Source organism: Trachypithecus francoisi, unplaced genomic scaffold, assembly GCF_009764315.1.
Source record: "Trachypithecus francoisi isolate TF-2019V2 unplaced genomic scaffold, Tfra_2.0 Lachesis_group15, whole genome shotgun sequence".
NCBI classification, from domain to species: domain Eukaryota; kingdom Metazoa; phylum Chordata; class Mammalia; order Primates; family Cercopithecidae; genus Trachypithecus; species Trachypithecus francoisi.
This window is the reverse complement of record NW_022681460.1, coordinates 67,981,869-68,009,140: the sequence shown is the minus strand read 5'-3', so window position 1 is coordinate 68,009,140 and position 27,272 is coordinate 67,981,869.

The following is a 27,272-nucleotide window of genomic DNA, read 5'->3' as shown; positions in this document are numbered from 1 at the left end:
TGTGAATGTTGGTTTTGAATGACGAGTGTGTTTTCTGTCCATGATGAAGCTCATATGTGTTGTTGGCAGGTATCCCGTGCACCATGTCCAAGGGTAGGAACAGTACAGGGCTTCTGATCACAACCCCACAGAAGGGAAAGTGGTGAAGAACCTTGCATATATGGAAAAACAGGTTGAGTGTGGTCTGAACCTGAGGGTAGTGTGTTACCATGAAACACAATTCTTCTTTGGGTGTGTGTGCATGGGGCCTTCCTTCTCTGCTCTTTTCTTTCACATTTTCAAAGCTCATAATGCTGCCATTTCTTTGAAGAGGTTTAGAAGTGTTCTTATTAGGCACCTCAAAACTAGGTCCCACCCATGTCTATTTCCCCTCTCTGTGTTTATATAAGAAATAAATAAAAAAGTTTCACGATCTCTAGTTTGCAACCCATATTCAACATGCAAAGACTGACAATATTGTTGAAATATCTAAAACCTGAGAAATTATTTTAGTCAGTGACCGTGGCCTGTTTGTGTCATGAATGTCCTTTTAAAAAAAAATATGAGTTTTATATATGCAAAAATGTAATAACAAAATTGTGATAGTATTATGAAACAGTTGCAGGCTGGTTTTGTCTGGCCTAAGTGGTCTTTTGCCCTGAGCATGTTCACTAGTGTGTGTGTGTGTGTGTGTATGTGTGAGTGCTTTTTTTCCTTTAGGTGCAGTAGAAGTTGCCTGCTGTGGGCCTCTGGGTCACTTTGGGTGTTTGATTGTTGAATTGAAATGATTCTTTGCCTTGTACTGCAGAAATAACCAATAATAATCTTCACGTGACCTGCATGTTTTAAGAAAATTATCCTGGGGCTATCCTGGTGGGATATACGTACCATGTAGTTTCTATGATATGTAAAATTATTATCAGATGAAAACAAAAAACTCATATCAGGAAAACATTTCATTCCTTATTTTAGAGCTAGAATGGACTTTGACTTTTCTTCATGCTTATTTATCTGAGAAAGCATTAGGTGGACTCTGAAGGAGGTGTTTGCCTTTTTCCATGGGCTGATGGGGGCAGTACTCTATCCAGTTAAGAACTAATGAAGTTGGACAGTTGGACACTGGAATGTAACAGAGGCTTCCAGAAGATCAAGATAATGAGGTTTCTCCTTGATCACCTTTGCAGGATTTTTTAAAGGACAAATGAGCAACTAAAAATGATTTTCCCTCTTCAGGAAGGAATTAACTTCTTATTTATTATTTTCCTAAAGAAAAAGTACAAGTAGAAAAACAATAAATGATTAATTTTACTTGTTGTACGTAGAGGCTATCACTGTGTGGTGCTCTCTTTATATGTGAAAGTGTATTTGAAATAAATCTTAAAATGTGGAGGTAGAAGAAGGTGGCTGTTCTTTAAGTTGCCGTATTACTGTATAAATTTGAAGGGAATTTTTAAAGAACATCATATATTCCATTATTTTGACAACCCATCAATTTATGAAAGTAATCTGAGCACATACTTCAATTTATTAGAGATAATTGTTCTGGGAATGCTAACACCCAAGCTCAATAAGATCAATAATAAGTTTGTACCTGAGTTTGGGGTTATGGTTTAACTTTAATCCAGTCTATTTAACTACTCCTCAACTATTTGCATACTATAAATTGTTTGTATTAAATATATTAAATAGGAAATGTATCTTCTAAAGTTCAATCATTTTATTTGAAGCAAATGTACATAATTTTAACTGATATTGATTGTCTGCTTTTTCATCTCTCGACTGTTTTAACACAATATTTTATGTATTTTTATCAGATGACAATTGTTGTCTCTTTAATTAATCCAGTTAACCCATCCTGCAATTAATTCACAATAGGCAATTTAGTTGTGACTCAGAGTCCCCGCTTAGTAAATGTTTGTTAATTCATAAGTAATATTCATGACTGAATGCTGGAGAAAAACTGCCCAAAGATTTGGGACTTAATAGAGTCTGTCTACTGCATTCTTAACTGGTGTGGTTTATTATAAGGTGAAATTTATAAAAAGGGATTTCACAGTTAGCCCTTGAAATGGCTGTCTGGGTGGGGTTCATGTTTAGTGTTTATTAAATGCTCACTGTGGCCGGGCGCGGTGGCTCAAGCCTGTAATCCCAGCACTTTGGGAGGCCGAGACGGGCGGATCACGAGGTCAGGAGATCGTGACCATCCTGGCTAACATGGTGAAACCCCGTCTCTACTAAAAAATACAAAAAACTAGCCGGGCGACATGGCGGGCGCCTGTAGTCCCAGCTGCTTGGGAGGCTGAGGCAGGAGAATGGCGTGAACCCAGGAGGCGGAGCTTGCAGTGAGCTGAGACCCGGCCACTGCACTCCAGCCTGGGCGGCAGAGCGAGACTCCGTCTCAAAAAAAAAAATAAAAAAAAAAAATAAATGCTCACTGTATATCAAGAAAGCAGAGAGGCTTAGTACCCTGCTCAGAGTCACATAACTAGTCACGTGACTAGTCCATATATGGAATAGTCAGACTCAAAACCCAAGTCTAGTGCCTTTTCAGCTGTACAGCACTGACTGCAAAAAATGGTTAGATCAAGTGAACATTTAATATTCTTTCAATCTTAGTTTCTCAATAGAGCTGTCTGCCTATTTACTAGCTGTGTGACCTTAGGTAAGTTACTTAACCTCTCTGAGTCTTAGACATCACATCTATAAAAAGAAGATATTATTATGGTAATTAAATGAACTAATATTTGTGAAGAAATGAGAATAGTTCCTGAGGCATAGTAAATACTAAATACATACTTATCTAAGTAAAATAAATATAATTATTTCTCAAGTAAATTTTTTATATGAGGATAAAAGTGTAACAAATGATAAGCAGAAAATTACTCTTGAGCTAAAGAGAGGAAAGTAGAATTGCTTATACTGAAAGAGAAATGATTTTTATATAGCTCACAGGATTCTCTGGGAAATTATATCAATGAAAACAAATGACCTCGTTTCTTCAACCAAAAAATCTATCAGGGAGAAACAAGGAAGGAAAAGGGGAAGGCTATGGATTAAAAGAGACCCAGGCTGGGTGCAGTGGCTCATGCCTGTAATCCCAGCACTTTGGGAGACCAAGGCGGGCAAAACACCTGAGGTCAGGAGTTCGAGACCAGCCTGGCCAACATGGTGAAACCCCGTCTCTACTAAGAATACAAAATTTAGCTGGGTGTGGTGGCACATGCCTGTAATCCCTGCTGCTTGGGAGGCTGAGGCAGGAGAATCACTTGAACCTGGAAAGAGGAGGTTTCTGTGAGCTGAGATCGCACCACTGCACTCCAGCCTGGGCAACAGAGTGAGAGCGCATAAATAAATAAGTAAGTAAGTAAAATACATAAAAGAGACCCAGCAATCACTGGGTGTGAGGCTTACTTGGATCCTACTGTAACTAAACTGTAACAAGAACAATTATAAGATGGTAGAGAAATAGAGGCATCAATTATGTATTTGATAATATCAAGCAGTTACCATTAAAATTTTTAAGTGTGATAATAGTATTCTTATGATTTTTAAAAACAAAATTCCTCTATTTTAGAGAGATATACACAGATATTTACAAATGAAATTATGCCTAGAATTTGATCAAAATAACTGTGTGTGACTACAGATGAAATAAGATTGTTTATGAGTGTCAAATATTGAAGCTGGGAGATGAGTATGTGAAGATTTAGTCTGCCATTCTTTCTATGATACTTTTCTATATGTTTGAAAATTCCCATAGTAAAATAAATTTAATGGAAAAAAAGAAAAAATATCCGTACTGGAAAAACTATTACCAGAGTTCTTAATAATGATATCTGGTATTTAGAGAGTGCTTTAGATGAATTATGTCAATCTTTACAACAACTTGATGAGTTAGGTCCAATTATTATACCCATTTAACAGATGATAATATGGGCCCGATCTTTGCTCTTCAGCAGTCTGTCTTCCAGAGGGGATAGATGTCTGCATCAGACAAATGCTGTCCATCCAGAGTCCAAACCAGGAGAGTGCCATTCTCACAAACAGTGTTTTTACAAAGTGCACACTGTCCACGTGCATTACATGTTAATTACACCCACCTTGTGTCTCTCTAGTGATTTAGGAGAGTAGGCCAGGCATTGTGAAAAGCTCCTGTACTAGCTGTGTGCCTCTGGGAAAGTTACTTTCTTTCTTTTTGTTTTTTTAACCAGGATTTCCCTCTGTCACCCAGGCTGGAGTATGGTGATAGAAACAAGGCTTACCACAGCCTCCACCTCACAGGCTTATTACAGGCATGTGCCACCACACCCGGCTAATTTTGGTATTTTTAGTAGAGACAGGGTTTCACTATGTTGGCCAGGCTGGGCTCAAACTCCTGGCCTCAAGTCATCTGCCCACTTCGGCCTCCCAGAGTGCTGGGATTACAGGCGTGAGGCACCATATCCAGCCAGCAAATTACTTTCTTTTTCTGAGCTTCAATTCGCCTGTAAAAATTACTATTTCTGTCCCTATTTCACTGGATGGTTGTGATAATGAGTAGTTTGAAGACAGAGACCCTTGAAGGGATCAGACCAAGAAGCTCACTCCTCTGGATCCTCAGTGCTAGGCACAGAATGAATGTTTAGAACTGTGTCTTTCATGATTGCCTCCCCGCCTTCCTCCTCTTTTGAGTGGAGTGAAAAATTTGAAGCTGTCTCCTAGGCTGCTCAGACTCCCTGAGGCCTTGGTGTCCTGTATTCAGGGATGGCTGTGAATGAGTAAAACAGTGTAGGTGAAGTGACCTGGGACTTCCTTGACCTGGGACTTCCTCCGTTGTGTGTTGATTGCACACATCCATGCTAGATTATTTCTAAAGCCTTAGTGGTTCAAGTTTACATATTTTATGGCACTTACTTTCCATTTCACTTTCACATACTTCGTCAAGGAGAATAATCTGTAGACTAGAAATACCAAAATAATTAGAGTTAAAGTGGAAGTCCAAGATGAGAAAGCAGTGTGAGAGAGCACACAAATTTAGTTAAATGAGGTCAAACGATACTGAAAAGGCTTACAGATATGTCTTCATAGCCAGTCCGATGTCTTCAAGAAACTATCATGGAAGATCTTAGAAGACGTCTAATGAACCAAAAGTGGGCAGAGGTGGATTTCAAAAACTATGGGTTGGTACTCAGTGTGCATAGTGGTAGCCTGGAATCAATGACTAGTACATTTTACTAATGTACCTTTACATCTAATGTACATTTACATCTAGAATGTAAAGCAGGGGTCACTAGACGGCAGCCTGGATTTGCCAAAAATAAGGCATCCAAAAGTAGGTTCATTTTCTTTATGATGGGGTTGAGACTAGGTCATGGGCTGCAACACATGTGACTCTATCAGGATTTCAAGGGTTCAAGTAACACACCCCCTCAATCTACCCATAAGGACCATGTTCAGTAACAGTCACAGCCTGTTAAATATCATGTCAAAAGAAAGGCCTGCTCTTCTCTGGGTACCAGTGTTTTAGAGGGATGCTGACACTGAAGATGATGTCAAGTCTGGAAATTAGGAAGTAGTTGAATGGGTCAGAGATGTTTGCTGGAAGAAAAGAATCCCTGTGGCACACGTGAGCATTGTCTTACAACATTTGAATATGAGGAAAAAGAGGTGTTTCCTTATCTATGTTTTTTGGGAAATGCTCCCGCAGGGATTGCTAGGACAACAGTGAAAAACATGGCTGGAAGTTCTGTGAGGCTGAAGTGAGTGGTCTAGGCCCTGAGGGACTGGCGCTGCAAATGGAGGGGCAGGATGTTGTTCAGGGCATGAAGGCAACAAGGTTGATGCTGAATTAAATGGGGATGGTGAAGATGGGGGCAAACTCTCTTTTGACTTCACTCAATTGAATATGATCTCTTCTAAATTTTGACTTATACTATTCTTGTAGTAATTTTGCCATGCCATGATTTTTTTAAACATCTTTTTGTTTTTTGAGATGGGGTCTCACTCTGTCACTGAGGCTGGAGTGCAGTGGCACAATCTCAGTTCACTGCAACCTCTGCCTCCCTGGCTCAAGCAATCCTCCCACCTCAGCTTCGCATGTTGCTGGGACCACAGGCACACACTACCATGCCCGGCTAATTTTTTTTTTTTTTTTTTAGAAGAGATGGGGTTTCACCATGTTCCCTAGGCTGATAAACCTGTTTTATTATTTTTATTTATCAGCCATTTGAAGGTAGGAACTCTGTTCTATTCCTTCTTGAATTACTGTAGCTGCTGCGTGGGTTGTCTTTAGTATTTTCCATTAATTTTAATACCATTTTCTATCATTTTCAAATAGCTATTAAGTTTACAAAAGTAATTTTTTTTCCGAGAAGACAAAGATCAAAGGAATCTTGCTTGGATTTTGGAAAATATATCTTTCCCTACATGTTGGTGGGAACAATTCTGTCCCTTCTGGCTTAGTCACAATAGACAAGTTGTTCTTCATATCTAGAAGGCAATAGTGTTTTATCTTATAACACCTCACTCATCAAGCCAAAGTTTTTCACCAACTCTGTTGAATACAACATGTAATTACTTAAGAATATTATATTGTCACTACGGTAAGTGTTCAAAAATTGCAGATTTATCCCAATGATAAATCTGGTTTATCATTGGGATAAACCAGATAAAGTCTGGTTGGGAAGAGCCTTTGAAATGGAGTCCACTATGTAATGGGGGAAAAGATGTCCCTTACTCAAGGAGACCAGTCTCTTGGTATGTGTGTGGTGGAAGGGACAGACTGTGGCACATTCATTGTTCAGGAGCACAGATCATTGGGATTAGAATCAGATTCTACCACTAACTAGTTATCTGACCTTGGGCAAGTTACTTAAACTCTGTGTGCCTTAGTTTCCTCACCTGTGCCAAGGAAATAGTAATAGTGGCCACTCCATATGGTGGTTGTAATGTTTGAATGACTTATTGTATATAAATACTTAGAGCAGTACATGGGTGGTAAGTATTACATAAGTGATTTTTATCATCATTATTATTCATAAGGCCAATCCAATGGAGAAAACTTCCTTGGGAAAAGAATAAAGAAAGACTAATTGTTCTCCTTCACCTCTTTGGTTCCTCTTCTGGTTTGACAGTGTGGCCACAGTTTCACTTGGGGAGAAAAAAGGGAGGTATGGAAAAGGGAGAGAAAAAGAGAAGGAAAGGAAGGGGAAGATGACAGCTGATATTATTGAAGTTCATTGCATAGATGGACAGTAATTACCTAAAAAAGCAAATTCCAGAGTTAATACAAACAGCCATTGGGTCATTATTATAAATTTCACTTCTGAAGCATTCAGCCAGGGATAGAACCAACCCTATATATGGGTTGAACCAACCTGAATGTCCCCGATAATCAGTAGTTTGATCTGGCAGTACAATTAAGTCAATGGATGCCTACTAAGGTACTCTCCATTTATTGACTCTTGTTGATCTAAAGGCTAAGGGCCTTCTCTCTAAGTTGCATTTTGGTTAATGACATTTAATGATATTTTCATGCTAATAACCTCTACTTGCTGACATCTTGAGATGTATTTATTTGGCTTCTATATTGTAACTTTCTTTGGCTACCCAAGTTTTTGATAGGAAATGTTATCTGTTACTGAATATTTTTGTTTGTTTGTTTTTCTGAGACAGAGTCTTACTCTGTTGCCCAGGCTGAAGTACAGTGGTGCGATCTCGGCTCACTGCAACCTTCACCTCCTGGTTTCAAGTAATTCTCCTGCCTCAGCCTCCCAAGTAGCTGGGATTACAGGTGCCCACCACTACACCTGGCTAATTTTTGTATTTTTAGTAGAGATGGGGTTTTACCATGTTGGCAAAACTGGTCTTGAACTCCTGACCTTGTGATCCACCTGCCTTGGCCTCCCAAAGTGCTGGGATTACAGGCATAAGCCGCCGCACCAAGCCTGTTAGTGAATAATTTGTTGGGAGAGAAATCATTCTATAAATGCATGGAGGACTCTTTTTGGGGATGATGTCATGTTTTAAGTTTTCAGTAAATATCGGTTGAATGAATAAAGGAATATGAATCATTTCAAGCAGTTTATACCAAACCATTTGATGGAATATGACCGGGTTAGAGTGTATGATAGATGTGAATGGCAAAAAAGCCAGAGGAACCTTGAATTGCATTCAAAGGATATATTGACTGAAGATAAAGGGTAGAAAAGAGTTAAGAGGGCATCTTGGTATTCATTTGGCGAGATTAATGTAAAGAAAATTGTAACCTCCAAAAATAGAATAGCGATTTATTCTGTTCTATTACTAAAGTAATGTGTCTATGCACACATGTGTGTGGTTCTACATGTATATATACATAAAGCAATGAAATTAGATTTTTCTTAAATAAAACCTGCTTATTTTCATCACTGTACAAATTGTTGTTATTCAGACTTTTGATACATTTATTATTTTCTTTCCTCTTTCTTCTTATCTGCTGAATGCATATCACACCCCTCATGAGCCAGAAACTGGTTTATTATATGATGTAAAATAAAATACGTCAAAGTTATTGGCACATATGGGAACTTTCCTGTAGGAGACATGTAATTATGTGTTTTACAGAACTTCTAGAAAACACAGTCTCTACCTGGTTAGAATTTACATTTGAACATACTGAGAGGTAGGTATTGTCTTAAGCAAAACCATTGCTTGACTCAAAATATCAACATGCATAAAATAGCATATGAAATCTGCTTTAAATCACAGGTGAGGTCATTGAAAATGTGCATCTTTTTAGATGAATGCAAATATAGGACAAAATTTCCTGAAAATAATGTATTTCACTTAGTTGGCTCCATATTCCCAATCTGGGTTATTATGTTATCAATTTATCCTAGTAACTCTTTTTTTTAATTAATTATTTAATGTATGTTTTTGTATCGTTATATATTCATCTATTTTTGTTCCAGTGCCACATGTCTCCTGACTTCTCTTCCTCAGAATAAAAAGGCAAGCATCCGTTGCTTCTCTCTCTTCCTCTCCTGTGACCTCTCTCCCTTGCACACATTGCTTTAGACCAGGCTTCTCACAGTTTGATGAGGCTCAGGATAATGGGAGAAGGAAGGCAGCTGTTCAAACACAGATGACTGGACCCGGCACAGTGGCTCACGCCTGTAATCCCAGCACTTTGGGAGGCCAAGGTGATGGATCACTAGAGGCCAGGAGTTTGAGACCAGCTTGGCCAACCTAGTGAAACCCCATCTCCACTAAACATACAAAAATTAGCCAGACATAGTGGCACGTGCATGTAGTCCCAGCTACTTGGGAGGCTGAGGCAAGAGAATAGCTTGAACCTGGGAGGCAAAGGTTGCAGTGAGCTGAGATTGGGCCACTACACTGCAGCCTGGGTGACACTGCAAGACTCCATCTCAAAACGAACTAACAAATAAACAAAACACTATGGATGGCAGGACTCCACACCCAGCCCTAGATTATGACAAAGTAGATCTGAGAAGTTGCATTGCTGACAGAGTTCTGGGTGCTGCTGCTGCTGGGCAGATGACCACCTCATGGTTCCAGCGACACACCTCCTTTCTGCTCCTGGAACACACCAGACTTGTCCCATCTCAGGGCCTTTGCACTGGCCATTTCTTCTTCTTGGAAAGCTCTCTTGGTGAGATCCTTCAGATGTTTTCTTAAATGTTATTTTCTCGTGAGGGCTTCTTTGGTTGCTGGAGTTGGAATTGCAACTCCTGTTTGCTCTACAATACTTCCTATCCTCTTTCCCTGTTTTTTTTTTTGCCATTTATCTTTCACCCATTTAACATGTTATATAGTTTATTTATTTGTAGTGTTTTTTCCCCCCATCTGTCTCCCTAGTAAAGCATAAGCAATGAAAGTGTCTCTATTTGGTTGCTTTCTTGTATCCTCAGCACCTTGAACAGTTCCTGGTACATAGTAAGCCTCAGCAAACACTTGGTGAAGGAGTGAATGACAGAGATTCACTAAGAGTTTACAACAGGAATCCAAAAGAATTATTGCAACCACAAAATAGGGTTCGGTCAGTGATGGTTATAGTTAATGCATGCCGAAGGCTCATAGCTCTCTAGGGGTTTGGAGAAAATGTTTACTTTTCAGGAATTTATATCCCGAAAGACATGAAATTACTAACCCCCATAAAAAAAAAATGGATCAAACCAGATGACACTAATCACACGATTGAGGCCTGTTCTTGTACTGGGTGCAAAAGAGTTGAGTTTCTGCTGGTGAGACGCTAGCTTTCTTCTTCCTAGGACCTTTGTTTACTCTTTTTATTGGATTAAAGGATAATGCTTGTAGAAATATTCTTTTTTCAGAAGAGATCTGAACTGACTTACAGGAAATACAAATGTATATAATAAATAGAAGATGGTACATAAATAATTATATAAAAATCTGGTAATATGGTAGTAATAACTAGTAATAGAAACTCTCATTACATATTGAATATCAATTGATTATATCTCATTGTAGCATTCTATCAGAACCTTGAAAACAGTTACATCCCTGGCTAATAATATTAAGCATTTGCTTCAATATTAACACTGTTATCAGTGTTGATTCTGACATTCAGAAAGCCAGTGCTTTTAATTCTTTGATAAAATTGAATGTATTTGTAGAGCAGAGAATCTTTGTGCACATGTATATGTCAGTATTATTCCTCATTATCTCTATGGTAAAATGGAAGATATAAGCATCTTATTCTTGAAGTCTGAATTTATAATCTTGGTATGTCCCTCTGACAAGTGCAAAATCTTACTTGTGTCACCTCTGCCTTTAAAAATAAACTGTTGTCTTTATCAAAAACAACAGAGAAACACTAGGTCTCAAATAATGCAGTCATCTTTCACTGATACCAGTTCTCAGTCTCCCTTAGGTATTTTTCTAACTCTTGAAGTTTAAACCTATTAATATGAATTTTTATCCATGTTTTATATACTTATGAAATTTACAATGTACATATTGCCACAATGGAAATTTTTGGAAAGTAGAAAGAACTGTTAATTATTCCATCGTCATTTGCAGTAATCTCCTGTAAACCCTTTTCTGGAATTGATAGAGATATTTTTTAAGGCTTGCAAGTAATAATTATAGTATTGAAAAAATGACAGTTTGTGTCTACTCACTGTGAGCTGTGTACTTTTACTGGAAACATGCAAATTAGGGCTCATGGAGGGCTGCATAATAATAGCCTCTAATTATGTCATATTTCCCTGAAATTGTATTATATTTACATATTCTGGAACTGAGGATGATACCATAGAGGGTCCTTTCATAGCACACTTATGGAATCTGACCTCATGGTGGCTCAGTTAAGGCAGGAATGAATACAGAAAGCTATGCTAACTAGTGATTTCAGCATTCTGCACTTAAGCCTTTCCGAAAAGAAATATGTTAGAAGCAATCTGAAGCATGTTGGAATTTGTTTGGAATCCAGATTTCTGCTTTTAGAGCTACTTACTGTATACTTAAGGAGTTCTCATACAATTGGAAGCAATTTGTGGGTGACTGCATTTATTTTTGCCTTACTGCCCTAGAGCAGTAAACTGTCAGACTACAACAGAATTGGAATGTGATGCTTGTTTCATATGATTTTACAAGGAGTATGACCGATTTCACTTTGACAAAGAAACATAACAGTCAATGCATTTGCTTCAATATTAACACTGTTATCAGTGTTGATTCTGACATTCAGGAAGCCAGTGCTGCTTTCCTTTGCTGCAGCCATGATTTAAACATGCATTCACTGGGAAGTGCAGAGTTCATGGGAGGCAGGCCCTGTCCAGGAGGAGAGGAATTTGTTGGACTTAATACAGTGTTTATCATGTCACAGGCATACATTGAATGGGAAAACGCTACACACACACGCCCCTACTCATAGTTGTAACTGTTTTGCTCTCATTAGTACAATATTTTCATTTTATTTCATTTCATTCTCATTAGTACAACATTAACATTTGTGGGTACATAGTAGGTGTATATATTTTATGGGGTACATGAGGTGTCTTGATACAGGCATGCAGTGTAAAATAAGCATATCATGGAGAATGGAGTAGGTATCCATTCCCTCAAGTATTTATCTTTTGAGTTTCAAACAACCCAATTACACTCTTTAAGTCATTTTAAAATGTACAATTAAGTTGTGATTGACTATAGTCACTCTGTTGTGCTATCAAATAACAGGTCCTATTCATTCTAACTACTTTTTTGGTACCTGTTAACCATCCCCACTTTCCCCCCAGCCCCTCACCATCCTTCCCAGCCTCTGGTAACCATCTTTCTACTCTCTATGTCCATGAGTTCAACAGTTTTAATTTCTAGATCACACACATAAGTGAGAACATATATTTGTCTTTTTGTGCCTGGCTAATTTCACTTAACATCATGATCTCCAGTTCCATCCGCGTTGTTGCAAATGACAGGATCTATTTCTTTTTATGGCTGAATAGTACTCCATTGTGTGTATATACCACATTTTCTTTACTCATCTGCTGATGGACACTCAGGATACTTCCTGATATTAGGTGTTGTAAACAGTGCTTCAACAAACATGAAAATATAGGTATCTCTCCGATATACTGATTTATTTTCTTTGGGGTATATACCCAGCAGTGGGATTACTGGGTCATATGGTAGCTCAGTGTTTAGGTTTCTGAGGAAACTCCAAACTATTCTCCGTAGTGGCTGTACTCATTTATATTCCCATCAACAGTGTTCCCTTTCCTCCACATCCTCACCAGCATTTATTGTTGCTTGTCTTTTGAATATAAGCCATTTTAACTGGGGTGAGATGATACCTCATTATAGTTTTGATTTGCATTTCTCATTGATGTTGAGCACTTTTTATGTGCCTGTTTGCCATTTGTATGTCTTTTTCTTTTTCTTTTTTTTTTTTTTTTAGAAATGTGTACTCAAATCTTTTGCCCATTTTTCAATCAGATTATTAGATTTTTTCCTATAGAGTTTTTTGAGCTTCTTATGTATTCTGGATATTAATCCCTTGTCAGATGGGTAGTTTGAAAATATTTTCTCCCATTCTGTGGTTATCTATTCACTTTCTTGATTGTATCCTTTGCTGTGCAGAAGCTTTTTAACTTGATGGGATCCCATTTGTCCATTTTTGCTTTGGTTGCCTGTGCTTGTGGAGTATTCCTCAAGAAATCTTTGACCAGACCAATGTCCTGGAGATTTTCCCCAATGATTTCTTGTATTAGTTCCATAGTGTGAGGTCTTATATTTAAGTCTTTAATCCATTTTGATTTGATTTTTGTATATAAGAGATAGGGGTCTAGTTTCATTCTTCTGCATATGGATATTCAGTTTTCCTAGCACCATTTATTGAAGAGACAGTCTTTTCCCTGGTATATGTCCTGGGCACCTTTATCAAAAATGAGTTTATTGTCAGTGTATGGGTTTGTTTCTGGGTTCTCTATTCTGTTCCATTGGTCTATGTGTGTATTTTTATGCCAGTACCATGCTGTTTTGATTACTATAGCTGTGTAGTTTAATTTGAAGTCAGGTACTGGGATTCCTCCAGTTTCGTTCTTTTTGCTTAGGATAACTTTGGCTATCCTGGGTCTTTTGTGGTTCCACATAAATTTTAGGAATTTTTTTTTTCTATTTCTGAAGAATGTCATTGGTGTTTTGATAGGGATTGCATTGAATCTGTAGATTGCTTTGGGTAGTATGGACATTTTAACAGTATTGAGTCTTCCAATTCATGAACATGGAGTATTTTTTATTTTTTGGTGTTCTCTTCAATTTCTTTCGTTGGTGTTTTATAGTTTTCATTATAGAGATCTTCCACTTCTTTGGCTAAGTTAATTTTTAGGTATTTAATTTTATGTGTGGCTATTGTAATGGTATTACTTTTTAATTTCTTTTTTAGTACAGTATTTTTAGTGTTCAAGAATATAGTTAAGGAGTACAAAAGCAATCTTCAGCATAAAAGTACTCATATATGGCAACCACTGTCAATGGTACTTATATTGATGTGTCTCTTTTTTTCTAACAAGTGGGAAAATGTAAAACTGCTTGTCTAAAATGAATTTTCTGTACAGATATGAAAGTCAAACCATTATCTTCTAACTGTGCAATTCAGATATATTATCCTCACTTCCTCCATTATGGAAAAGGCCTGCTTGGGTCAGTGGTATTTAAGCCAAGACTTTCCCACTACTGATACTAATTTCATGCAGTTCCAGATTTGGGGAATAGAACTTAACCTGGAGGAGTTCAAGATCATTGTAGCAACTCTTACTGAATGCAGGCTGTATACAGAACATCTCATTTTGCCAGGGACCATGGAGAGCCATAAGAGGAAATACAGTGCTTCTTCAGAGTTCATAATTAAACTGTAAAAAGGGGGCTAATATAAATAAAGACGTTTAATTATAAAATATGTTATGTTACTGACTTCTAAAACTAATATTTTTAATCTCAAAAATGAATGCTTTTCATTTCAAAATAGACTCCTTGCACAGACAATATAAACTTATCTAATAACAAGGCCATTTCTCAAGAGCATTTTAGAACCTATATTGCATTTTTTAGTATTATCAAAGGAGGATAATGCATGTCATTTGCCAGAATTTTGGAAATAACCAAAAATCATTTGTAGCCATGTCTGATGAGTGAGATCTACAATCAGAAAGCTAAACATCAGGTTTAAAAAAAAACAAAAACAATGTTTACAGTCAAAGAGTTACTGTAATAAAGAAGACCACCATTAGTCTTAGTCAATGTATTTGTGTCATATAAGATTCCTTAAGTATTTGAGATATATTAAAACTGATTTGGGCTATTAATACAATACGCAGCATACACAGAAATCAAGATTTACTACTTCAACAAAACCAGATAGCAGAAAAGAAATCTTGGTGTTCAAATCAAATCATAATTTGATTTGGATCCTGGGGGTGTTGGAGTTTTCCAGTAACTACATTAAGCATTTTGCATCTAGATTATGTTACAAGAAATATTAAAAATGTTTAAAAAGTGGTTTTTAAGCTACTTTTTTTGGAAGATGAAAGAAAATGATCTATCTGAATGTTTTCTTTTGTCACCTAAAATGCACAGCATAAGTTTTGTAGAAATTTTTCTAGCAACATAGTTACTTTCAGAACAAGTCAATTTTAATTTTACCGTTTAGGAGTCATTTGATTTTGGTCTTAGATTCCTTATCTGTAAATAGAGAAGGCTGCACTGAATGGACATTCATGTCCTTATCAGCCCTGCGCTCATGCTGTTACTTGTTCCTTCCTTTAGTATGAGTCTGTAGCCACCATTTGTATCTTAATTAAATGAACTAAATCTTTAAGGTTTTCACCATTTTTATGAATGAATCTCAGAGACTGATCAGATAGTCATGTCATGTAGCAATATAAACATCTTCCACAACCTTTTAAAAAAGTTTGTTGGCATTAAAATTGTGGCTTTCAACATCCTTTCATTCCCAGAGGCTTATTTTAGCATGTCAGGTGGATATGTTGAAGATTTATCACGTAGAACTCCACATTAATTTTTTACTTTAAGTGATCACCCATTTTTGTTCCGACATAAAGCAATATTCACTGCAGCTGTTAGCATATGACAGTTGACTGGCTGAACTTGGAAATACTGCTGCTGCTCGTTGAAACATGCTGCCATAGATTTTTGCTGCAATGTGATTGCTCTTCTGTCTTCACAGATTATTCAAGAAGAAAATTAGTCTCATTTCTTTACAGAGACACTTTGCATAAACATGCAGTCATCATTGATCTACAAATCATATAAAGTTAAATGTAATCAATTACAGTTATATGTAAGTATTCAGGGTGCTACTATAGAGGTGTCTGTGCTGCCAGTGGCTGAGAGGGGTTGACAACATCATTTCAGGGACCCTCATTCATTTGCAGCTGGGATTCCTTGATCTAAGAATGGACTGCCATGTTTTTATGAGTATAAATACTCACAGATGTCCTCATTCTTTCTGAGCAGTTTGGATGCCATTTTGAGGCCAGTTAGAACCCCTTCCCACTCTATTTGGTTAAGAGACAGAATTATGTCAGATATAAGCCAACACTGGTTTAATCCAAAAGTCATTTATACTTTTGGCATCAGTTCTGGCACTTCAGCTTTCTGCTGGTGTTCGTATCATAGCAATAGATTCCCTTTAAGAGTCATAGGTGTCTGTGGATGTGTTTAGGGAAGCGATGTTTAAATGCACTGAGAGGAATTGCGCTCACTTAGAGAAATTAGTCATCAAAGTTGGGAATTTTTTAATCCTTGGAAATTTTAAGGGATTTTATTTTTCTACTTACTAATTAAGGATATTTTGGAAACTTAATTTTTTTGGTCAAATAAAATAAGTAGGCCGGGTGCGGTGGCTCATGCCTGTAATCCCAGCACTTTGGGAGGCGGAGACAGGTGGATGATGAGGTCAGGAGATCGAGACCATCCTGGCTAACATGGTGAAACCCCGTCTCTACTAAAAAATACAAAAAACTAGCCGGGTGAGGTGACGGGCGCCTGTAGTCCCGGCTACTCGGGAGGCTGAGGCAGGAGAATGGCGTAAACCCGGGAGGTGGAGTTTGCAGTGAGCTGAGATCCTCCCACTGCACTCCAGCCTGGGCGACAGAGCAAGACTGTCTCAAAAAAAAATAAAAAAATAAAAAATAAGTAAATGGTATTTCCGCTTTCCAATCTTAATATTGGTTCTACCTAAGAGAGTGAATTCTTTAACTTGTTTAACACTAGCCTTTAAAACAAATCAGTATACAAAACAGCATTGCAGGCCTAGTGAGTTTTTCATTCAACTGAATGAAATCATACGTAAATTATTGGTTTAGACAGTGTTTGCTTCTATGATTTGTTGTTTAGGAAAAATTGTATGCACCACAGCACAGCCACAGCCTGGGTTGTGCATACTTTCAGAAGCCTTACTGGGTGACAGAATGGGGTAACAGAGCCATAATTTATAGTCACTGATATGAAGATGTTATATCAATTACCTAGGAAAAAAATACCCCACTGGATTTATATCCTTTGGTTATTAAAAAGTGGCAGCTATCTTAAATTAGTTATAGAAACTAAAGAATTTAGCGACAGAAATTAATCACTGTCATGATCCATACACAGACTCTGAGTTGCAGCGCTCTGCAAAATATTTGTTTGGAAAAGGAATATTGCTATTATGGTCACCTTAATAGAAACAGACAATCAAACAAATCTTAATTTAAAAGATTGCATGTGGTCATAAATCATAATGGCACTGAGATTTAAGGCACAAAAAGCAACTTCATAAAGAAATGAGGCATGCCACGGAGAGCCAGCAACTGTGGCTGGTGCCGTCCTGTCTGCCCATCCTATCAGTGATGTTGCAGATGTTTTGATATTTCAGCGCTGAGCTGGGGTTTTCATTTCGCAGTAAGATGCAGCAGTCTCCTAATCTGTTTTCTTGCCATTGGCTTTCTAATCTTCTTTAACTGATTCTCTACCCAGCAAGTGGAAGAAGGAGAGCCTTAAAATGGAAATCAAGTCAGGGTATACCTTCCCCCAAGTCAAAATCATCAGCATCTTTTACTAGCAGTTGGGATTAAATCCAACTCCTTGAAGTGATCTGACCTCACTTCCTGGGCTCCAGCACACCGGCCTGCTTTGGTTCCTTCCCTCCTCCTGTTGGGGGTACTCTGAAAGAAGTACTTTGGGCTACTCTGAAAGAAGGGTACTCTGTAAGAATGGGGGATACTCTAAAAGAAGGTCATCTTAATATTTACTCTGCATTGGATATAATCCATTATTTCTAATACTTTTAGTTTCACTTAAGCTGAGTCACAAAAACCAAAAAACAAAACCTAAACAAACAACAAAACCTCCTTGAGAGAGGAATGGGGTAGGAGCTAAGCAATGGAATTAAAATCACTTAGTAACTGCGGTAGGCAATGCATATTGCTAATTGTCGTATTAGCCGTATGTTGTGTTCTGTTTACATATGGTGAAATGTATGTACACCTTAACTGATATTTTGTGGATGAGCGCAAATGTTTGCATGCCTCTGAGTGATAGATGCCCATTATGGAGTGTTACTTGGTAGTTGCAACACCCGCTTGGAAGGCAGAAGAAATCAACATAAGCTACATTTTCCTCATTACTGTATTGCTTCACCATCTGTCGGTCTAGCTTTCTCAGCTTCTTTAAATAGGCTTCAGACTGGCTAGTGTCACCAAGCATCCAAGCCTTACAGATGGGGCCTAGATGCTGGGCCAACTGAACTACAGCTGTGTCTAGTATAGGCCAGGGCACACTCCTTTTGGCCAATAACTCCTGTTTGGTTTTGATAATGGTCTGATAGCATTAATATCTCAAAAGAAGAATTTGTTGTCCTTATTGGTAAGATAAGATAAATATATGTGTGTATATATCTAATATGTATAACATACATATATTATTTTTATATATTTATTGTATATACATATACATAATAATTTTTAACCAAAAATAAAAACTGCCAACTTCAGAATAAACAATTATTTCTTAAAGTCTAGGTTCCCAAGGCAGGAGTAATGGGAAAATTATCTACAGTCAATGAAGTGAGGTCATTATTTGGCAGCATGATTTCAAAACGGAATAATCAGTGTATCCTATATAAATTATGTCTGAGCCTTCTGTGTGGTCTTTCTTTAGGACCAAAGCACAAATAGAATTTGGAAAAAATAGACTCAAATGCAATTTCATTTTTTTACAATATTATACAGAATATGTAAATTCTCAAAGCACGTGCTTCCTGAATGAAGTACAACCTCATGAAAATCCCATATCTACACTCTTCCCTATGAATTCATTGTGTAAAATGGAGCTCAGAATTGAAGAAAATAAATAGGATTGTGTCTGATCTTTCTGCATGGCTCAATTATAAATGACACAATGCAGCTTTTTCAGGTAAGCATACAGAATTATAAAAAGGATCTAGTTTGGAGCTACATAGATTAATGCATCATTTTTTATATCCTAGGCCAGAAAGTAATGACTCAGATGTAGCTTATCTTTGCTTCATAACCAGTGAGCATATTGATGAAAACGGTGCCTCATTTAAATGACAGGTCTCCCTTCTACCACCATCTGCCTAGCCGCAATGGACAATTGAGGTATATGTTTGGATGTCTCCTAACAATAATTTTGTATGAAAGCACAGCATAACTAAAATTGCCGTGATCATCCAAAAGCTTATGTTTGATTTTTTTTTTTTGACTGTTGTGCAAAATGACCCATTATTTGGTAAGGTAGTAACCTTTAAAAACTGTAGCATAAAAGGAAGTAACAAATTCAGCAAACCAACTTGAGCCAGAGCTATGGGTTTTGGCTCACTAGATCATAAAACTAACTAGCTGCCATTTTAAGCACTTTACAAGTTACTTGCTATGGTTTCTCATTTTTGAGGCATCTCGAATTGCCAATGAGAACATATGCAAAGAGGGATGTTCATTTTTATGATATTGAGAACACTGATGTTGAATTTAAGTGATTGTTTTTCACTCTTTACAAGGTCACATGAATGTAGGTAAATGAGACAGTGTAGGCAGCCATGTCAATATCTAGAAATGATCTGAGATGGTTTAGCTTTGCCTAAACTTCTAGATTCAATTTGCTTAAATTTCTGTGTTAATCTACCTCCTTCATGATTTCTAGTCTTCTATTGACCTCTTCTCAATTAGAATTTGTGGAAACAAAATTTTTAAAAATAGGTACAGGTACATTTATCTTTCTGTTTTGAGGAGTGAGGAAGAGACAATTTGACAAATAAATTACTTTGAATTCAAATAAAGCACAAAAATAACATTCATCCTACCTGCAGGAAATAATGTAAAATACATTTAAAACCCCTTTAAAATTCTTTTAGCAGTTTTCATACATGTAAAATTCATTTAAAGCTTCTTTAGCATTTTATTCTATTTATAAATAACTTCCTAACAATTCTCTAATTAAAATCCTTTAGAGCTTTTGCTTTGTATCTTTGTGGGGAAGTAAACTTCATTAAAAAATAGTTTTTGACTCAACCTTTTAACTTAATTTCAACTTTAATATTTTTCATTTCCACAAGACTGAATGATAATACATACCCTACAAGGCCTAGAACCTACTACTGAATGTTATGTTAACTTTTTTCAGTGTTGTGAACTTGCTTATTGGAAATGAATGGTAATTGTCATTATTCTGTTTCATTGTGAAATCCAGAAATTAGAATTTCATGGCCCAAATACGGCATTACTAGAGAAATTTAAATAAAAGAGACTAAGGTATATACAACAAGGTATGGGCTTTGATAGGACAAATAAATATAATGGTTGTAATATTTTTCAGTGCTGTATAGAATTCTCTCTAAAAAAAAAACCTAAGGTTAATTATAATGTAATTATTATATAATAAAGGTTATATTTCAAAACTTATATGCTAACTTTAGAACTTTATTTCTCTCCGTAGAATAATTTTTACAAATGTGCTGGATTCTAAAAGATTATTTATATCAGATCAATCATGGGTTAAAAAGTAAGCTTTTGTAGAACGCCTGGTAATAAAACAACTTTTTTTATTTTTTACTATTTTGAGACGGAGTCTTGCTCTGTAGCCCAGGCTAGAATGCAGTGGCAAGTTCTCGGCTCACTGCAAGCTCCACCTCCACGTTCAAGTGATTCTCCTGTCTCAGCCTCCCGTGTAGCTGGGATTACAGGCACTCGCCACCATGCTTGGTTAACTTTTGTATTTTTAGTAGAGACAAGGTTTCACCATACTGGTCAGGCTGGCCTTGAACTCCTGACCTCAGGTGACCCACTAGCCTCAGCCTTCCAAAGCGATGGGATTACAGATGTGAGCTACCGCATGGGCTTTTTTTACATTTTTAATAGGAAATTCGTTTTACAGTATGAATTTTGGGTGCCAGAAGTATATTTGTCCATCTTAACTGTAGCTAAAATATAATATTCAGCTTTTTCCTCACTAAGAACTCATGGGTTCTATGATAATGTACTTTTTGTCCCATTTTTTATGGTATCAAATGAATAGCAGTGGCAAAAGCAAGTATTTTATTTATGTATTTATTTATTTATTTATTTTTGAGACACAGTCTCACTGTCACCCAGGCTGGAGTGCAGTGGCGCAATCTCGGCTCCCTGCAACCTCTGTCTCTTGGGTTCAAGCGATTTTCATGCCTCAGCCTCCTGAGCAGCTGGGATTAAAGGTGTGCACCACTACACCCAGCTAATTTTTGTATTTTTAGGAGAGATGGGGTGTCACCATGTTGGCCAGGCTGGTCTCGAACCCCTGACCTCAGGCGACCCACCCGCCTCAGCCTCCCAAAGTGCTGGGATTACAGGCATGAGCCACCGTGCCTGGCCCAAAACCAATTATTGCATTCTTTTATGTTGTCATATTTTCTTTAATATGATTTCCTTAATTAATTGCTGTTAGTAAAAAAGTAAATTTTAAAAAATTACAAATCTATAAACTCTTAAAAGTAGTGGAGCTTTAGAGACCGTTGTGTAACTCAACCAATTTAACAAATGATAGCCCTGAGCCTCAGTGATATTAAATGCCTTGCCTGAAATAGTAACAGAACCCGAAGTAGAGCTTAGGACTCCTTATTTCCAGTTTAGTCCTTTCACTCTACTCCCATGTCAGTCGAAATATGTATTTAGTAGTTAATGTAAAATATTGAAGTTTTAGGTGATATGATGGGTACAGTAAAACATAAGCTATTTCCTGTGTTCAGGGAGTTTGATCTGTAGCTGAGCAATTTATAAACGCTTTAGACAAATAATAGTATTCATTAGTAGGATTTAATAACTTTTGTACAATACAGAAATTGGGAATTACAGCTACGTTTTTGTTTATGTTTGGACCTACAACAAAACAAAAAAAGCTTGAGAAATAAATACACAAACACATACCAATGCCCCATGCCAAGCTATATTGGAGTCTGATGCAAAAGTGAAAATAAAGATGGATACAGACTGTCTTTATTTAAAATTTTGGTATTTTTTTCATCGTGGTTTTTTTTTTTTTTTTTTTTTTTGAGACAGTCTGGCTCTGTCACACAGGTTGGAGTACAGTGGCACAATCTCGGCCCACTGCAACCTCCACCTCCCGGGTTCAAGCTATTCTTCTGGCTCATCCTCCTGAGTAGCTGGGACTACAAGCATGCGCAACCATGCCCAGCTAATTGCTTTTGTATTTTTTAGTAGAGACAGGGTTTCACCATGTTGGCCAGGCTGGTGTCGAACTTCTGACCTCATGATCTGCCCACCTCGGCCTCCCGAAGTGCTGGGATTACAGGTGTGAGCCACCACGCCATGCCTGGCCCATCGTGGATTTGTTTTATTAAACAGAGTCCATGCTGTGTTCATATTTCCTTAGTTTTTACATAATGTCCTTTTCTATTCCAGATTACATTACCTTTAGTTGCTATGCCACATAGTGGATTTTGCATTAATATTTATTTTTTATTTTTATTTTTATTTTTATTTTTATTTTTTTTAGACAGAGTCTTGCTCTGTTGCCCAGGCTGGAGTGCAGTGGCGCAATTTTGGCTCACTGCAAGCTCTGCCTCCCCTGGGTTCAAGCCATTCTCCTGCCTCAACCTCCCCAGTAGCTTGGACTACAGGCACCTGCCACCACGCCCAGCTAATTTTTTGTATTTTTAATAGAGATGGGGTTTCACTGTGTTAGCCAGGATAGTTTCGATATCCTGACCTCGTGATCCGCCCGCCTCAGCCTCCCAAAGTGCCGGGATTACAGGCATGAGCCACAATATTGATTTTTTTTTATTTTTTATTTTTATTATACTTCAAGTTCTAGAGTACATGTGCATAACGTGCAGGTTTGTTACATATGTATACTTGTGCCATGTTGGTGTGCTGCACCCATCAACTCGTCAGCACCCATCAATTCATCATTTATATCATGTATAACTCCCCAATGCAATCCCTCCCCCCTCCCCCCTCCCCTGTCCCCATGATAGGCCCCAGTGTGTGATGTTCCCCTTCCCGAGTCCAAGTGATCTCATTGTTCAGTTCCCACCTATGAGTGAGAACATGCGGTGTTTGGTTTTCTGTTCTTGTGATAGTTTGCTAAGAATGATGGTTTCCAGCTGCATCCATGTCCCTACAAAGGATGCAAACTCATCCTTTTTTATGGCTGCATAGTATTCCATGGTGTATATGTGCCACATTTTCTTAATCCAGTCTGTCACAGATGGACATTTGGGTTGATTCCAAGTCTTTGCTATTGTGAATAGTGCCGCAATAAACATACGTGTGCATGTGTCTTTGTAGTAGAATAATTTATAATCCTTTGGGTATATACCCCGTAGTGGGATGTCTGGGTCATATGGTACATCTAGTTTTGGATCCTTGAGGAATTGCCATACTGTTTCCCATAATGGTTGAACTAGTTTACAATCCCCCCAACAGTGTAAAAGTGTTCCTATTCCTCCACATCCTCTCCAACACCTGTTGTTTCCTGATTTTTTAATGATTGCCGTTCTAACTGGTGTGAGATGGTATCTCATTGTGGTTTTGATTTGCATTTCTCTGATGGCCAGTGATGATGAGCATTTTTTCATGTGTCTGTTGGCTGTATGCATGTCTTCTTTTGAGAAATGTCTGTTCATATCCTTTGCCCACTTTTTAATGGGGTTGTTTGTTTTTTTCTTGTATATTTGTTTGAGTTCTTTGTAGATTCTGGATATTAGCCCTTTATCAGATGAGTAGATTGCAAAAATTTTCACCCATTCTGTAGGTTGCCTGTTCACTCTGATGGTAGTTTCTTTTGCTGTGCAGAAGCTCTTTAGTTTAATTAGATCCCATTTGTCAGTTTTGGCTTTTGCTGCCATTGCTTTTGGTGTTTTAGACATGAAGTCCTTGCCCATGCCTATGTCCTGAATGGTACTACCTAGATTTTCTTCTAGGGTTTTTATGGTATTAGGTCTAACATTTAAGTCTCTAATCCATCTTGAATTAATCTTTGTATAAGGAGTAAGGAAAGGATCCAGTTTCAGCTTTCTACTTATGGCTAGCCAATTTTCCCAGCACCATTTATTAAATAGGGAATCCTTTCTCCATTTCTTGTTTCTCTCAGGATTGTCAAAGATCAGACGGCTGTAGATGTGTGGTATTATTTCTGAGGACTCTGTTCTGTTCCATTGGTCTATATCTCTGTTGTGGTACCAGTGCCATGCTGTTTTGGTTACTGTAGCCTTGTAGTATAGTTTGAAGTCAGGTAGCGTGACGCCTCCAGCTTTGTCCTTTTGACTTAGGATTGTCTTGGCAATGTAGGCTCTTTTTGGTTCCATATGAACTTTGAAGCAGTTTTTTCCAATTCTATGAAGAAACTCATTGGTAGCTTGATGGGGATGGCATTGAATCTATAAATAACCTTGGGCAGTATGGCCATTTTCACGATATTGATTCTTCCTATCCATGAGCATGGTATGTTCTTCCATTTGTTTGTGTCCTCTTTGATTTCACTGAGCAGTGGTTTATAGTTCTCCTTGAAGAGGTCCTTGACATCCCTTGTAAGTTTGATTCCTAGGTATTTTATTCTTTTTGAAGCAATTGTGAATGGAAGTTCATTCATGATTTGGCTCACTGTTTGTCTATTACTGGTATATAAGAATGCTTGTGATTTTTGCACATTCATTTTGTATCTTGAGACTTTGCTGAAGTTGCTTATCAGCTTAAGGAGATTCTGGGCTGAGACAATGGGGTTTTCTAAATATACAATCATGTCATCTGCAAACAGGGACAATTTGACTTCTTCTTTTCCTAACTGAATACCCTTGATTTCTTTCTCTTGCCTGACTGCCCTAGCCAGAACTTCCAACACTATGTTGAATAGGAGTGGTGAGAGAGGGCATCCCTGTCTTGTGCCAGTTTTCAAAGGGAATTTTTCCAGTTTTTGCCCATTCAGTATGATATTAGCTGTGGGTTTGTCATAAATAGCTCTTATTATTTTGAGGTACGTTCCGTCAGTACTGAATTTATTGAGCGTTTTTAGCATGAAGGGCTGTTGAATTTTGTCAAAAGCCTTTTCTGCATCTATTGAGATAATCATGTGGTTCTTGTCTTTGGTTCTGTTTATATGCTGGATTACGTTTATTGATTTGCGAATGTTGAACCAGCCTTGCATCCCAGGGATGAAGCCCACTTGATCATGGTGGATAAGCTTTTTGATGTGCTGCTGAATCCGGTTTGCCAGTATTTTATTGAGGATTTTTGCATTGATGTTCATCAGGGATATTGGTCTAAAATTCTTTTTTTGTGTGTCTCTGCCAGGCTTTGGTATCAGGATGATGTTGGCCTCATAAAATGAGTTAGGGAGGATTCCCTCTTTTTCAATTGATTGGAATAGTTTCAGAAGGAATGGTACCAGCTCCTCCTTGTACCTCTGGTAGAATTCAGCTGTGAATCCATCTGGTCCTGGACTTTTTTTGGTGGGTAGGCTATTGATTGTTGCCTCAATTTCACAGCCTGCTATTGGTCATTTCAGGGATTCAACTTCTTCCTGGTTTAGTCTTGGGAGAGTGTAAGTGTCCAGGAAATTGTCCATTTCTTCTAGATTTTCTAGTTGATTTGCGTAGAGGTGTTTATAGTATTCTCTGATGGTAGTTTGTATTTCTGTGGGGTTGGTGGTGATATCCCCTTTGTCATTTTTTATTGTGTCTATTTGATTCCTCTCTCTTTTCTTCTTTATTAGTCTTGCTAGCGGTCTGTCAATTTTTTTGATCTTTTCAAAAAACCAACTCCTGGATTCATTGATTTTTTGGAGGGATTTTGTGTCTCTATCTCCTTCAGTTCTGCTCTGATCTTAGTCATTTCTTGCCTTCTGCTAGCTTTTGAATGTGTTTGCTCTTGCCTCTCTAGTTCTTTTAATTGTGATGTTAGAGTGTCCATTTTAGATCTTTCCTGCTTTCTCTTGTGGGCATTTAGTGCTATAAATTTCCCTCTACACACTGCTTTAAATGTGTCCCAGAGATTCTGGTATGTTGTATCTTTGTTCTCATTGGTTTCAAAGAACATCTTTATTTCTGCTTTCATTTCGTTATGTACCCAGTAGTCATTCAGGAGCAGGTTGTTCAGTTTCCATGTAGTTGAGCGGTTTTGATTGAGTTTCCTAGTCCTGAGTTCTAGTTTGATTGCACTGTGGTCTGAGAGACAGTTTGTTATAATTTCTCTTCTTTTACATTTGCTGAGGAGTGCTTTACTTCCAATTATGTGGTCAATTTTGGAATAAGTGCGATGTGGTGCTGAGAAGAATGTATATTCTGTTGATTTGGGGTGGAGAGTTCTATAGATGTCTATTAGGTCCGCTTGGTGCAGAGATGAGTTCAATTCCTGGATATCCTTGTTAACTTTCTGTCTGGCTGATCTGTCTAATGTTGACAGTGGAGTGTTGAAATCTCCCATTATTATTGTATGGGAGTCTAAGTCTCTTTGTAAGTCTCTAAGGACTTGCTTTATGAATCTGGGTGCTCCTGTATTGGGTGCATATATATTTAGGATAGTTAGCTCTTCCTGTTGAATTGATCCCTTTACCATTATGTAATGGCCTTCTTTGTCTCTTTTGATCTTTGATGGTTTAAAATCTGTTTTATCAGAGACTAGGATTGCAATCCCTGCTGTTTTTTGTTCTCCATTTGCTTGGTAGATCTTCCTCCATCCCTTTATTTTGAGCCTATGTATGTCTCTGCATGTGAGATGGGTCTCTTGAATACAGCAGACTGACGGGTCTTGACTCTTGATCCAGTTTGTCAGTCTGTGTCTTTTAATGGGAGCATTTAGTCCATTAACATTTAAGGTTAATATTGTTATGTGTGACCTTGATCCTGCCATTATGATATTAACTGGTTCTTTTGCTCGTTAGTTGATGCAGTTTCTTCCTAGCCTCGATGGTCTTTACATTTTGGCATGTTTTTGCAATGATTGGTACCGGTTGTTCCTTTCCATGTTTAGGGCTTCCTTCAGGGTCTCTTGTAAGGCAGGCCTGGTGGTGACAATCTCTAAGCATTTGCTTATCTGTAAAGGATTTTATTTCTCCTTCACTGATGAAACTTAGTTTGGCTGGATATGAAATTCTGGGTTGAAAATTCTTTTCTTTAAGAACGTTGAATATTGGCCCCCACTCTCTTCTGGCTTGTAGAGTTTCTGCCGAGAGAGCTGCTGTTAGTCTGATGGGCTTCCCTTTGTGGGTAACCCGACCTTTCTCTCTGGCTGCCCTTAAGATTTTTTCCTTCATTTCAACTTGGTGAATCTGGCAATTATGTG